Raw genomic sequence first — 13384 nt, 5'->3', positions numbered from 1 at the left:
AATCCATTCCATCAACGCAGAGCCTGAGTGCTTAGAGCCTCAGGATTGTTCTATCCTGTGCCAGGTAGAACACCCCCTCTCTCAAGAGCCAGCACAGGAAGCCCAATCTAGGAACATTAGAGGGCAACACACTGGTCACATCTCCTTCCAACTAAGTATGCCACTGGAAAGCTCAGTACGCCATGAGCAGAAGCGGGGTGAGCTGGTTTCATGTTAACTGTGGACTCTCCTGCTGGCTCTTTAAGCCAGCTTTCCAGCCCCTTGGGCCTCTGAAATAGTGGCCAATATCTGGCCCTTGTTGATTAATTTCTGGTTGAAATTGGGTAGATTACTCAGGGTATGTAGTTTCTTCCAAGAGTTGTACCAATGGGACAATTTAGAGACATTTTGCCAAGAATGCTGCTCTGGGAGAACAGAGGAAAGGATGGTTTGGGAGGGAGTGAGGAGGGGGTACAGAACCTTGAATTTTTTAATAAAAAATAAATCAAAGGATGGTTATTAACCATCACACTCAGAAAAGATGGTACTCTTCATTATTCTGTTCTCAGCTGTCACAATAACCAGGTGCTAGCTTCAAAATAGAGATTTCCCCCAGGATGGGATAGTAAGCTGAAGACATATCAGTACATGCATGTGTCAAAATAGGAGAAAGCTCTTTATTAAAAGCAGTGAAGGCACAAGAAAGATCAGAAACTTATTGCTTTGTTTCAACTGTCTGTAACTCCTGAATGGAAACCTAATGATGGAGCATAGGTGTCATGGGGCCAGTTCTGGGAAAGAGCCCACCTGTGCCCTGTTTAGCTGTCACATAGCACTCATCCATAACTAGCACAGAAATGTAACATTACAGTAAGCTTCAATGTCAAGAAAAGTTAAAGGAAGAAAGCTGAACACTAAAAGCTGAATTGAGGCACAGTTCTCTGATAGGGTGGCATGGAGCTGCTCCTCCCAACAGGAGCTCCTAGAGACATTCCATCTCAGGGAGGAAACAAGCTATGTCCTCAAGCTCCCCAGCATGCAGAGACAGAGCTCCCAACACCATACCCCTTTGAAGGGTTCAGCATACCTCCTCCAGTTTTGCTAGCCGATGTATAGAGGTGAGCATGGTCCTACCTCTTCGCTGTCTCCTTGGCCATGTCTTGCATTCCACTATGGTATAGGGACATGGATGGGCCCTACTGTGGCAGAGAACTATAAAGGACTCCTTGTATTTTCCACTGCCTTTCTACTTTGAGCACCTGAGGAGCAGCAGGGCACAATGTGTCCCAAAGCTCTGAAACCAGAGCCTAAGAAAGTTCCTTTCTCTAACACAACTCCCATTATTGTTCATTTCCCAAACTATGGGTGGGTGACAGAAAAGACCAAAGGATATTATGATTGTAATTTATATACAGTATATGTGTAGGGCAGGGCCAGCTCTATTCTACAATCAGTGAAAGTGGCCAAGGAAGGAAACAGAATATTAGGAGGAGCAGAACTTTCAGCATCTCTTTGTTCAGGTGACTTGGTTAGTGGGCAGGGACATTTGCTGGTTTGCTTAGGGCAGTACTAGAGCTGCCCCAGTACATAAAATAGACACGTGCTTAAAGAGAGTCACAAGGCCGGGGAGGGCATCATTAAAAATTCTTCACAGCTTAAGGCTGAACTTGTAATTCATGAATGGAGAATTTACAGGGCTTTGAAGATATCTATTTTTCTAAATGTATGCACTGATCACTGTGGAACTTCAGAGCTAACTACGCTGTTGTAAAGTCCTCTCCTTTCTGTCTGATGAAAGTACTGCTGAGAGGCAGCCCCATCACTGCGTATTGTACTTGAGTAACATAGCAGCGTTTTAGGTGTCTGATAATGAATTGGTTTATTTTTCAGCTCAGAGTAAGGTGTGAGGTTGAGGACGAGGAAGGAAACGTAGCTTTGAGGAGGGCATGGGAAAGTGGGGGCGTGGCATTTCAAACTCTATAGTGCACATCCATGAGCAGAATGCCACCAAAAACAGGTGGTCAATGCTATGTTAAAAATTATAGCAGCAGAGAAGTGAGGTAGCTGGGATCACTGAGCAGGATACACCACAGGTGTGTATGCCATATGGAGACTGTCAAGAATGGCAAGATGACAGAGCAAACAAAGAAGATTTTCTAACCAATGAAACAGTGATGTGATAGATACATCACTTATTTTCACGACAGGTCCTGTGGGAATAAATGCTACTGATGGTTGATTCATACTATTGAATACTGTGGACCAAATTCTGCAGTTATTCATTCCTTATTCAGGTAAGACTAGCTTTGATTCCAGTGGGAGATTTGCCTGAGTTAGAATGATAGAATTGGACTCTGGCTATGTATTTATCCACTGACATCTATCCCAGTGTACATTTATTTATTTAAAATGTTGCTTTCTGCGCTCTCCACCTCAGATACATGCTTTTTTTTTTCATGAGTGTCCCAGGAGGGAGTAACTCATATAACCTTACAACAGCAGACTTCAGTACAACACAGGCACTATAATGTAGAACACTCAGACTAATGCTGCTGGCAACAGTGAGTTGCTATTTCAGGTACATTTATACTGACATGGCTGCTTAAAATAAAGGATTAAAAGTTTCTCAGAACCAGAAAATGTGGGTGCCTGTTTAATGAAGCAAGTAATATATTCAGGCTTTTTATAGCCACAGTCCACAAACCTCTCCTCCATAGCCAGTTTTAGTTAGATCTAGGCACTTTGAAATTCATACACTGGTTGGAACAAAGGGAATGGTTGCAATCTGCATTGGGTAAAGAAAAACAATGAATACGAGGGAGCCAAATTATGAGCACATTTATAAAATGTAGCAAATAAGTGTCTATTTTGTATAGAGATCTATCATACAGCTGTGCATGCATCTCTCAAAAGCCACCTAACCTGGGCTCTATGCTAGCTGAGGAGACCTGTCCATTTCTCGTGCTGCAAGAAAAAAAGATTGAGTGCTTTACTAAAAGCATACTGGAAGCCTTTATAATTGTGCCATTTTTGCCTGAGTTAAATAGATGAGGTTACATTATAATATACCACACAACCTCAAATATATTTAGTATAAGAAAAACTTATAGAACATTGCAAATAAAGATGTGACATTATTTAGTTACCTAGGGAAATACACTAGTTTGTAAGAATAATCACTATATGTAAATATTGTTAGAAATATATTCCACATAACAAAGAGGGAGCCAGATCATTTGCCTTGATAAGGCAGCTTTGTATGGTGAATACCAAAATTAATGCTTTGTAGCTGGTTTTGTTTGTTTTTTCTATTTCTGATCTTTGGTGATCAGGTCTTCTGGCATCTAAGCTGGCCTTCTGCCGTAAGGAACTCTTTCTATATTTACTGTAACTGAGGGCAGCAGAATCATCAGGACTATTAGCAGTTGTAGAGCACTTTTACATTTCCAAACACTGTGCAAACATTATCTAATTAGCCTTCCTCACACAATTCCTGAGGTGGTACATGGAGGTATGACGTTGCACCCCATCATGCTTTATAGAAATATGCTTATGAGTGTGAATATAATATAACTGGAATATGCTTCATGCAAAAGGTCTCTTGTAAGGTCTCTTACAAAGCTTATAATCTACTGAGTGTGGTCATCCTATTTCTATAAATGTATCATTCTTATATATGGAACTAGAAATATGAAATATAACTCTGAGGTCCTATTGTAATTGTGCAAAGTCTGGGCCATTAATAGTGGCTTGGAATCTTGATGGCTCCCATTAACCAGGACAATTGGTTGTAAATGGCTCGGTTTACTTGTAAGTCTTCCTGTATACCTGTGTGCTGGCAAGTGGGTAGTGAAGTCTTATAGTGACATATGATCATGTCACCTGAACTGGAATCCATCTTTAACCTGGTGCTTTTCCATTTAGAAGGAGGGGTGGGAAGCCAGAGAGGGACAAAGGATTCCTGCCTTGTGCAAAAGATATATAAGGGGGTGGAACAGAACAAAGGGGCTGCAGTCATGAGAAATCCCCTAGCTATCACCTGAGCTAGAACAAGGATTGTACCAGGGGAAAGGATTGGGCCGAGACTAGAAAGGAGTCTAGTCTGTGAAAAAAGCTTATTAGAACATCTTTGAGGGTGAGATTTACCTACATTTAGTTTCCTACTATATTAGGCTTAGACTTGTGTGTTTTTGTTTTATTTTGCTTGGTAATTTACTTTGTTCTGTCTATTATTCCTTGGAACCACTTAAACCCTATTTTTTATATTTAATAAAATCACTTTTTGATTATTAATTAGCCCAGAGCAAGTAATGAATACCCAGGGAAGCAAACAGCTGTGCATATCTCTCTATCAGTTTTATAGAGGGCGAACAATTTATGAGTTTACCCTGTATAAGCTTTATATAGAGTAAAACGGATTTATTTGGGGTTTGGACCCCATTGGAAACTGGGTATCTGGGTGCTGGAGACAATTGCATCTTTTAAACTGTTTTCAGTTAAACCTATGGCTTTTGGGGGATGTGGTTCAGACCTGGGTCTGTGTTTGCAGCAGGCTAGCGTGTCTGGCTCAACAAGACAGGGTACCGAAGTCCCAAGCTGCGAGGGAAAACGGGCTCAGAGGTAGTCCCGAGGGGGGTCTCTGTGACCCAACCCATCACAGGAGGTACTGAAGGTATTATTTTTCTCTTTTTACACTAGGTGAATCTAAAACACATTGAGGTTAAGTGATTTGCTCTGCAATTAGAATTTGGGAGTTCCAGCTCTGTCCTTAATCTGCTGGAGTTAATCCCTTTTCCATGATGCCATCAAGCGCTACTATTTTGTTTTGATGGCATTTTTCTTTAAAGCTCTCTCAGGTTGTCATGTCTCAAGAAGAGGCTCTCTGTCTGACAGCACTGAAAAGGGACTTCTATCATGGGGACTTCATTGGAATCTTATAGAATCTTTTGAGCTAATCATCTTCTATTTTCTTTTTTATTATTTATATTGTGCCTGAAAGATGCGAGGCACTTTACAGAGCAGCAAAGACACAGATATATTTATGGACATATGGGAGGCATGGCTTGATCCACTGCACAAGATTGGAAAGGCAATGGCTGAGGTGAGAGTGGAATGCCAGAGGCTGAATTCCATGGGGTATGTGACATGGTAGCATAATCTATCTTGAGAATTCCTGAGAATCTCTGTGCCTGGTACTGACAAATACATAGTTTCTGAATGATGAAGACAAATTCCAGTGAGCAAAGATTTCAAACTGAAAAAGTAGACATGTTTAGAAAAAAAATCCTTACGCACACGAAGGTTAAGTGCCAATACAAAACAAATACCATCCGGAGAGACCTCAAGTGATTTCCGATTGTATAGGGGAGGTGAAAGATGACTGTTGAAATGCTTCGACAATGTGATAAATATGGTAACTTTGACCTTACGTGTCTTTTTGCCAGACATCAAAAAAGCAACATGCTTCATTTTCCATCATTGCCTTTCAGTAATAAGTACAGACTGAGGAAATCATTATGCTGTAATAATAAATCATGGATACATTCAATGTGGCAGTAGTGGGCCACTGTCAAAACTCATGCTTATTTTCCAGGCAATCCAGATAAAATTGGAAATATGCATTAACTAACACAAGTTACAATTGCCAAACTGTAATGCATAATTTAATGAAACTATTGTTACATCCTGTGATACTGCCAATCCATCAACAGCCCTGTTTGTGCATTATTGATTAGAGTCATTTAGATAATACAGTGGCCTATATTGTACAATAAAATTAACAAAGCCTTCTTAGCAAAGGACTGATCCAAATAATGTGACAGAGATCAATTCTGACTTAATATCATATCTACCTCTGAAAGCAGCATCTTGGTGAAGATGAGCGGCTTAATGAATACAGGACTGATTTTATTGTTTAACCTCAGTCTAGGACCATCTTGTAATACTGACCCAACTGAGCTTGTTATCTGAACTCACTTCTAGTGGACAGCAATCTGCACTTAAAACCAAATTGCAGCTGCTCAAAAGGCAATCCATCATAGCAATCACCAGATTGTTAGCCTGACAAATTGTCTGGCAGGGTGTTAAAGAGAGACAATGGGCCAGATTCCCAGACTATGTATATGGGTGTGGCTCCACTGAGGTCAAATCAGCTCTGGCCTTTCCTTTTTTAATACTGCTAATTGCAGCCTTCTCTCTCTCTCTCTCTCTCTCTCTTACACACACACACACACACACACAGGGGCACAAAACAGCATGACATTTTCACTGAATTCAGAAAAATATTTAAAATTTTCTTTGCTGGCTGATTCCATGTCAGTGATGAAACTTTAAAATTTCTTTTCAACCTAAAAAACATATTGTGTAAGGACCTAATTTTCAAATACAAGTGGCATAGTAGAATCCAAAGCCTGCATTTGAGTACTCAGATCTACACATGGGCAGCCAAAATTGATATTTGGGCACTTAAAGCACCCAAAAGTGTGATCTGGGGGACCAAAAATATCAAAGACTGGATCCCTTATGTGGATTTAATTTTTTTATCTATAGCTTACATTGTAGATGTTTACTTGATCAAAACTGCCTATGCCTTGCCTAGGAGAGGAAGCAGAGTAACCAAAGAGGAACACCCTTTACCTTAGATGTGTGTGCCCATTTTAGGTTTGTAATTTTGCCAAGTGCTCAGAAGTCAGTAGAGCTGTCCAAGTGATGGTAATTCACTATTGGAACAGCATACCAACTCTCCATTGAAAGTCAATGGGATTTGCGCTTAGGATGACCAGATGTCCCGATTTTATAGGGACAGTCCTGATATTTGGGGTTTTTTTCTTATATAGGCTCCTATTACCCCCCACCCCCGTCCCAATTTTTCACACTTGCTATCTGGTCATCCTATTTGCGCTCTTAAGTCACTTAGGTGTGCTTGGAAATGCTATACGGTATGGCCTGTATTGTATATCACAGAAGATGGTGCCTTCTGACCTTAAAATCTATTAAATAAAAGGACAGATAGATTGACAGTGTATGTAAAAAAACCAAAAAACAAATCCAGACTATTATTATATCTACAGTCTAATTCTAGAAGTTTGTACCATGTGTAAATGTTAAAAACCAGTATACCAAATGTTTGTGCATATGTAGTTGTGGTGTTAACATTTGTTATAGAGCAATTATGCCTAAAAGTCAAGCCAAAATTATTTTTGAACCTTTAAATTGAAATTAATTTCAAATGTAAACAATTATTAAATGGAGAAACATAAAGTATTAGATTTCAGTGGATCCACACTAGGGATGTATTTGGCCCACTAACAACTACAGGTAACAATCCAGATTCAGGGGTGAGGTCTGAAGTGGTGCATGTTGATAAATGAGTGTAAAATAGCAGAACTGAGGCTAAAGGAATTTACAGGGTGTATGCACAGAGGCACTTCAATAGAGGAACCTACTAGGTAAACCCCCCAGCAGCTGGGTGTAAGAAAGTTTAAGTAGGAACCCCTCACCCTCGCGCGCACACATACACAGGGCTCAATACTGCAAGATACTGATAACTCAGACCATGATACAGAAAAAGCATTTAAACATATGCTTAACTTCAAGCACACAAATAGCCTAATTGACTGCAATTTCCTACCATGTATAGTGACAGCAAATTTGTTTAGTTCTTAAGTAGCTTCTCAAGGAAAAGTCTCTGTGACCTCTCTCCTTCTCCTTACCAAGTTCTCTCGTGGATAAAAAATGCAGGAGGATGATTACCCTCAATATTTGGAGACAATAGTTGGGTCAGAATTACAAGATGGTCCTAGATCCCTCTTTACACCCTCTGAATTTAATTTGCAGGCAATTGGGAAGAAAGAGCTTCTTTGAACTATGACTCTTTCAAACACCAGAAAGTCACTGCTGACAGCTTCTCCAAGGCACCTCAGCCAGCCCCCAGTTGCCAGGAACAAATGGACTCAAGCATTGCTCTCTCCATTAGAAATAGGCCCAAGACAGAAAGTTCAAGTCTGAATTCACTCAAAATTAGGGATGTCGGGATTTGAGGTATCACTGCATAATATTACTATTATTCTATGTAGTGCTGTCACTGTAGAAGAGGTGAGCATGCCAAAGAAATTAAGGTGTGTGTCACATCAAGCTTCCAGGCCAAAACTGAGTCCTTGCAGTATAATTCAGAACAGGTACCGAATGGCCAGAGTGGTCATGACTGTTGGGATGCTTTATGGAAAAGAGAGATTATTAGAAGAGGTTTGGTAAAAGAGGAGGAGGGAACCTGACTAACGATAACAGAAATTCTTCCAAGCAAAAGGGGGTGTCATGAAAGGCACAAAGTCAAGAGTATGGTGCATGCAGCCATTTGATCTATACTGCCCTCTGTAATATTTCACTTCAACTGAGAAACTATTTTATCAGTTGGAAACCATTTTATTGGAGACCCCCTACAGCAGACAAGATCATCCTTTTGGGGGATTTCAATGCATGCGTTGGACGAGACTCAGACCTGTGGAAAGGAACAATCGGGAAAGAAGGAGTTGGCAAACGTAATTCAAATGGAATTCTGCTCTTGACCAAGTGTGCTGAACATGAACTTATTATTACGAACACCCTTTTCCGACAAAAGAAAAAGTTCAGAACATCTTGGAGACACCCACGGTCAAAGCACTGGCATCTCCTCGACTACGTCATAGTTCATAACCGAGATCATAGTGACGTATTTCTCACAAGAGCAATGACAAGTGCTGATGACTGTTGGACTGATCATCGCCTTAGTCGATCCACAATGAAAATTAAGATTGCTCCCAAATGGAGGCTGCAAAAGAAGCAGGTCAGATGCAAGCTGAAGGTTCAAGTTTTGAAGGACCCTATTAAGCGTGACCACTTCCAAGCAGTCTTAGAAGAAAAGCTCCCATCAGATTTTCCAGAAGAAATTGAGAAACACTGGAGCCAGTTGAAAGCAGTAATCATCAATGCCTGTGAGGAAACCATATGCTACCACACCAAAAAACATCAGGACTGGTTTGATGAGAATGATGCTGAAATTGAGCAACTCAACAATGAGAAGAGAATGGCATTTCGTGCTTGGCAGAATGACATACATTGTAATATAAAGAGAGAAGCCCATGCCAAGGCGAGGGTGGAAGTACAACGTAAAACCAGAGAACTTAAGGACAAATGGTGGACTGAGAAAGCGCAATAACTCCAACATCTCGCAGATATCTACAATACATGTGGTTTCTTTAGTGCCACCAAGGCTATTTATGGGCCAATTTGTCATGTTATGAATCCTCTTCGCTCTAAGGATGAAACCACACTTCTGAAGGACAACGAAGCCATCATTTTGAAGATCTCCTTAACCATAATTCTATGGTTGTAGATGAAGTCCTTGAGCAAATCCCTCAATGACCATTTAGGGACGAGCTCGGAGACCCTTCCAATTTGCATGAGGTGCACAATGCTACCATGCAGATGAAGAACAACAAGACATAAGGTCTAGAGGGGATCCCTGCTGAAATCTTCAAAAATGGTGGACCAGAGCTAATTCGGCAGCTTTACCTGCTTATCCTTAAAATCTGGATAAAAGAGGAGCTACTCAGTGAAATTAGGGATGCCTTGATTGTCAAGAAAGGGGATAAAGTGGATTGTGGAAATTATCGTGGTATCTCCCTCCTAGCCACTGCAGGCAAAGTACTGGCGTGGATCCTTGCAACCCACCTTCTGCCCCTCTCAGAAGAAATTTTACCAGAGTGGTTTTCGACCATGTCATGGAACTGCGGATATGATCTTCACAGCACGGCAGCTGCAAGAAAAGTGTTGAAAGCAAAACCGACCACTGTACATGGCTTTTATTGATCTAACTAAAGCCTTTGATTCAGTGAATCGCCGTGCCCTCTGGACTGTACTTTCTAAGATTGGATGTCCTGATAAATACATCAATGTCATAAAATTGCTTCATGATAACATGAAAGTGACTGTTCTGAGCAGCACGGATTCCCAGAGTGAACCTTTCAAAGTACAAACAGGAGTCAAACAGAGCTGTATCATCGCTCCAACCATGTTTGCGGTTTTTATTGATGTCATTCTTTACCTAATTGCTGGGAAGTTTACAGCTGGCATTGAAATCACTTACAGAATGGATTGAAAGCTGTTCAGGCTTAGCAGGCTGAAAGCCAAGAGTAAGATTTCCACAACATCTATTGTAGAACTTCAGTATGCTGATGACAATGCAATCTTTGCCCACTCTGAGAAAGATCTTCAAACCATCTTGAATGTGTTTGCTGATGCTTACGCATGCCTTGGTCTCACTCTTAATATCAAGAGGACTAAAATGCTCTATCAGCCCTCTCCAAATGAGGTATTAAATGCCCCATCTATCAAAATCAATGGAGTGGCACTGAAGAATGTTGATCATTTCCTCTACCTTGGAAGTCGTCTTTCATCCAAGGCAGATATTGATGCAGAAATTCAACATCGCCTAAGCTGTGCCAGTGTAGCTTTTTCTCATTTACGGCACAGGGTCTTTGAAGATCACGACATCTGAACGGACACCAAGCTTCTTGTTTATCAAGCTATTATTCTCCCAACACTGTTGTATGGGTCCGAAACATGGACAACCTATAGACACCACTTGAAAGTCCTTGAGGGGCACCATCAACGCTGCCTTCGTAAGATTCTGAAGATCAAATGGGAAGACAGGCGCACCAATAGTAGTGTTCTGGAAGAGACAAATACCACCAGTATCGAGGCAACGATCATCCGTCAGCAATTCCGCTGGACTGGTCATGTTGTCCGGATGCCAGACCATCACCTCCCAAAACAGGTCCTGTTCTCTCAGCTGAAAGAAGGTACAGTAACGTGGATGGACAATGGAAGCATTATAAGGACTTGCTGAAGGACAATCTAAAAAAATGTAATATTGGCATTGATACCTGGGAGACACTTGCCCAGGATAGCTTAAAATGGAGTAAACTACTATGTGATGGTCCCCTGCATTTCGGCTTACCGGCGAGCAAGTTCAAAGAGGACAAGAGGCGCAGGAGGAAGGAGAGACCAGTCCCCGGTCATTGTCAACAGCCTCCTGCCCTCATTGTAATAGAACTTGTGGTTCAAGGATTGGCCTTATTAACCCCCATAACTCCCATGGAAGATGATCATACTCGGTAACAAGTGATCGCTCATCATTTCACTTCAACTAATGTTAAACTAAAATGTTCTGAATATGCATTCTCTCAGATAAAGGAGTGAATCTTTTACTCTGCAATGATATTTTTTCTTATATAAGCTAAAAATGCTTCTAAACAATTAGATCACGTTGCCCCTGCCTTTCTAGATTTGCATGTAGAAGAGTTCCCCCTTCCAATGTAAAAAAAAGGGTACAGCCATCCAGCAGTGACATCCCTTCCTCCTGGACCAGGAATACGACTCTACCCAAGGTCCAAGATCCATGCATAGTATTTGTAGGAGACAAATATTGTTCCCACTGCTCTTTTTGTGCAGTCCTCGCAGTGCCACAGAAGAGGTGGGGATTCTAGAAGCAGCGGTAGGTGCAAAAAGCCCTGGCAGCACAGCTCCAAATTCAGTGGTACAAGATTCCCTGAAGCAGATGCAGATGGGACAGACTTCTATTAGACCTGCCGATATCCATATGGATCTCCCAAGATCTGCAAGTTCTGGTTCTAGTACCCCTGCCCATTCTATCAGGAGGCGAACCCCTGATAGAACAATTTAGGGGAAATTCCACGACGGGCACTTTGTGGAGTTTGCCTATTGCTGGCCTCTTGGCTTTTCTGTGGGAGGGTGCGATCTGGATCCAATACTAATGAAAATGGGAAAAGAGGCAATCTAAAATTTTAAGTATGGCAGCTCACCGTTCCTTGGTTCTTGCATTGAGGGTGATAAGCAGTTAGTCAACAAATTACTTGCACATATTCTGTTGCCAGCAGCATGACAACCTGGCAACTTCATTTCATTTTTATGCTTGAAAACCAGAGCAGTAAAAGCCAAGTGATTCCCAATAGACCTACTACAGCAAATCACCAAACAGAACAGAAAGAGATCAATGGTCTGATACACAATGAATTATTTTTAGATGGAGTCTTAAAATGTTGCTGGAATCAAATATGTCAATTGGTCAAATGAGAGTAGACAGGATGTGACACTTGCTATATATTAAAGAGTATACACTCCTCTTACTCAGGGCATGTTCTGCCCAGGAAACAGAAGTTCTGCACGCTTGTTAAAAGACTTATTTGTTAGCATCCTGTTTACATTAAACATGGCTGAAACTTGAAACCATGCCAGCAGCAACCTTAGTCTACACCATACATAGTTGTATAACATGACTTTCAGCACAAACAAACCAACCTTCTTTTCATACTGTTTAATTAAAGTATACTAGCAATACAGGTGTCAAACAAGGTTCCTACTAGCTCAGTTTCAACCATAATGTGGAACCAAGGTTAGGCACTGTTTGATTTGCAAATTCTCCATATCACTATGGTCCCTTTGAGTCTGTGCATCTGGTCAGCTGGCAATTCCCCCTGTGTAGTGGGAATCCTTGGGTGTTGTAAAGCTGGAGAACGGCTCTATGCCATCCAGCATCATAACCCATGGCATAGAGAGTATGGCTGGGAGAGAGGGTGTGGCTGGAACATCAGTATACTCTGGCTATACCTAGCTGCTATAATGGTCCCTCGAGGACATGATGGCTATGCATAAGATAGAGCAACCCTAGGGCTGCTATAACATATACCAGGGGCCAAAAAAGTCTCTTTTCAGCCCCAGAATTGACAAGTCACAAAGGTGGCAGGTCCTGATTCCCTACTGCCTTGCATTGCACAGAATGCACAGTGGGTATAAAACACTACCAAATTCAGTATGATCTAAAAATGTTCCCAAGTTAGTTTTTGGGAGGGATGCTCAGGGTGGCCAGACTCAATTGGGCCATAAATGGGACAAAAGAGGGTAGCAAAGTTCACTCGGGCGATGAAGGAAGGTTAGTCACTAGGCACAGAGGCATAAAGTATAGTCCCCTGCTATGCTTGTAAATATGGAGTGCATCCACCTGATATGGCCTCAGCAGCTTTTCTATCAGCTATCTGAAGATGGCTTATCATTTGGCAGGGGATTATCCAAATTAATTTTTAGTATTCCTGATGGCAGGAATCCAATGTGGTAATAGTGCATTAGTGGGAGGCCTTTGATTCATCCCAATCCCAAACACAGGGCTGTGAGTTACCAAAAACAGAATCTGCAAGGATTGTAACAAGGGTGTTGAGCTTTAAATGCCAATGAAATATCCCTTTGTGTTATTAATGAGTTTCATCCCAGTAAAACAAGGTAAATTACTAAATGCTTGAGTGGATTGAGGGGGAAAAGAAAAATTGTATGCAGCACTTCCTTATCTCTTAAA

The 13384-nt window shown here is 41.3% G+C and overlaps 1 protein-coding gene across 1 annotated transcript in view; it reads right to left on the bottom strand.

The window, feature by feature from the left end:
* Positions 1 to 13384, bottom strand: part of UNC13C (unc-13 homolog C) — a 402369-nt gene that overhangs the window by 259666 nt on the left and 129319 nt on the right. The gene's annotated exons all lie outside the window — the stretch shown is intronic.

This window comes from Chrysemys picta, chromosome 10 (genome assembly GCF_011386835.1).
Source record: "Chrysemys picta bellii isolate R12L10 chromosome 10, ASM1138683v2, whole genome shotgun sequence".
Taxonomy (NCBI): Eukaryota; Metazoa; Chordata; order Testudines; family Emydidae; genus Chrysemys; species Chrysemys picta.
This window is presented reverse-complemented; position numbering and strand designations above follow the sequence as displayed.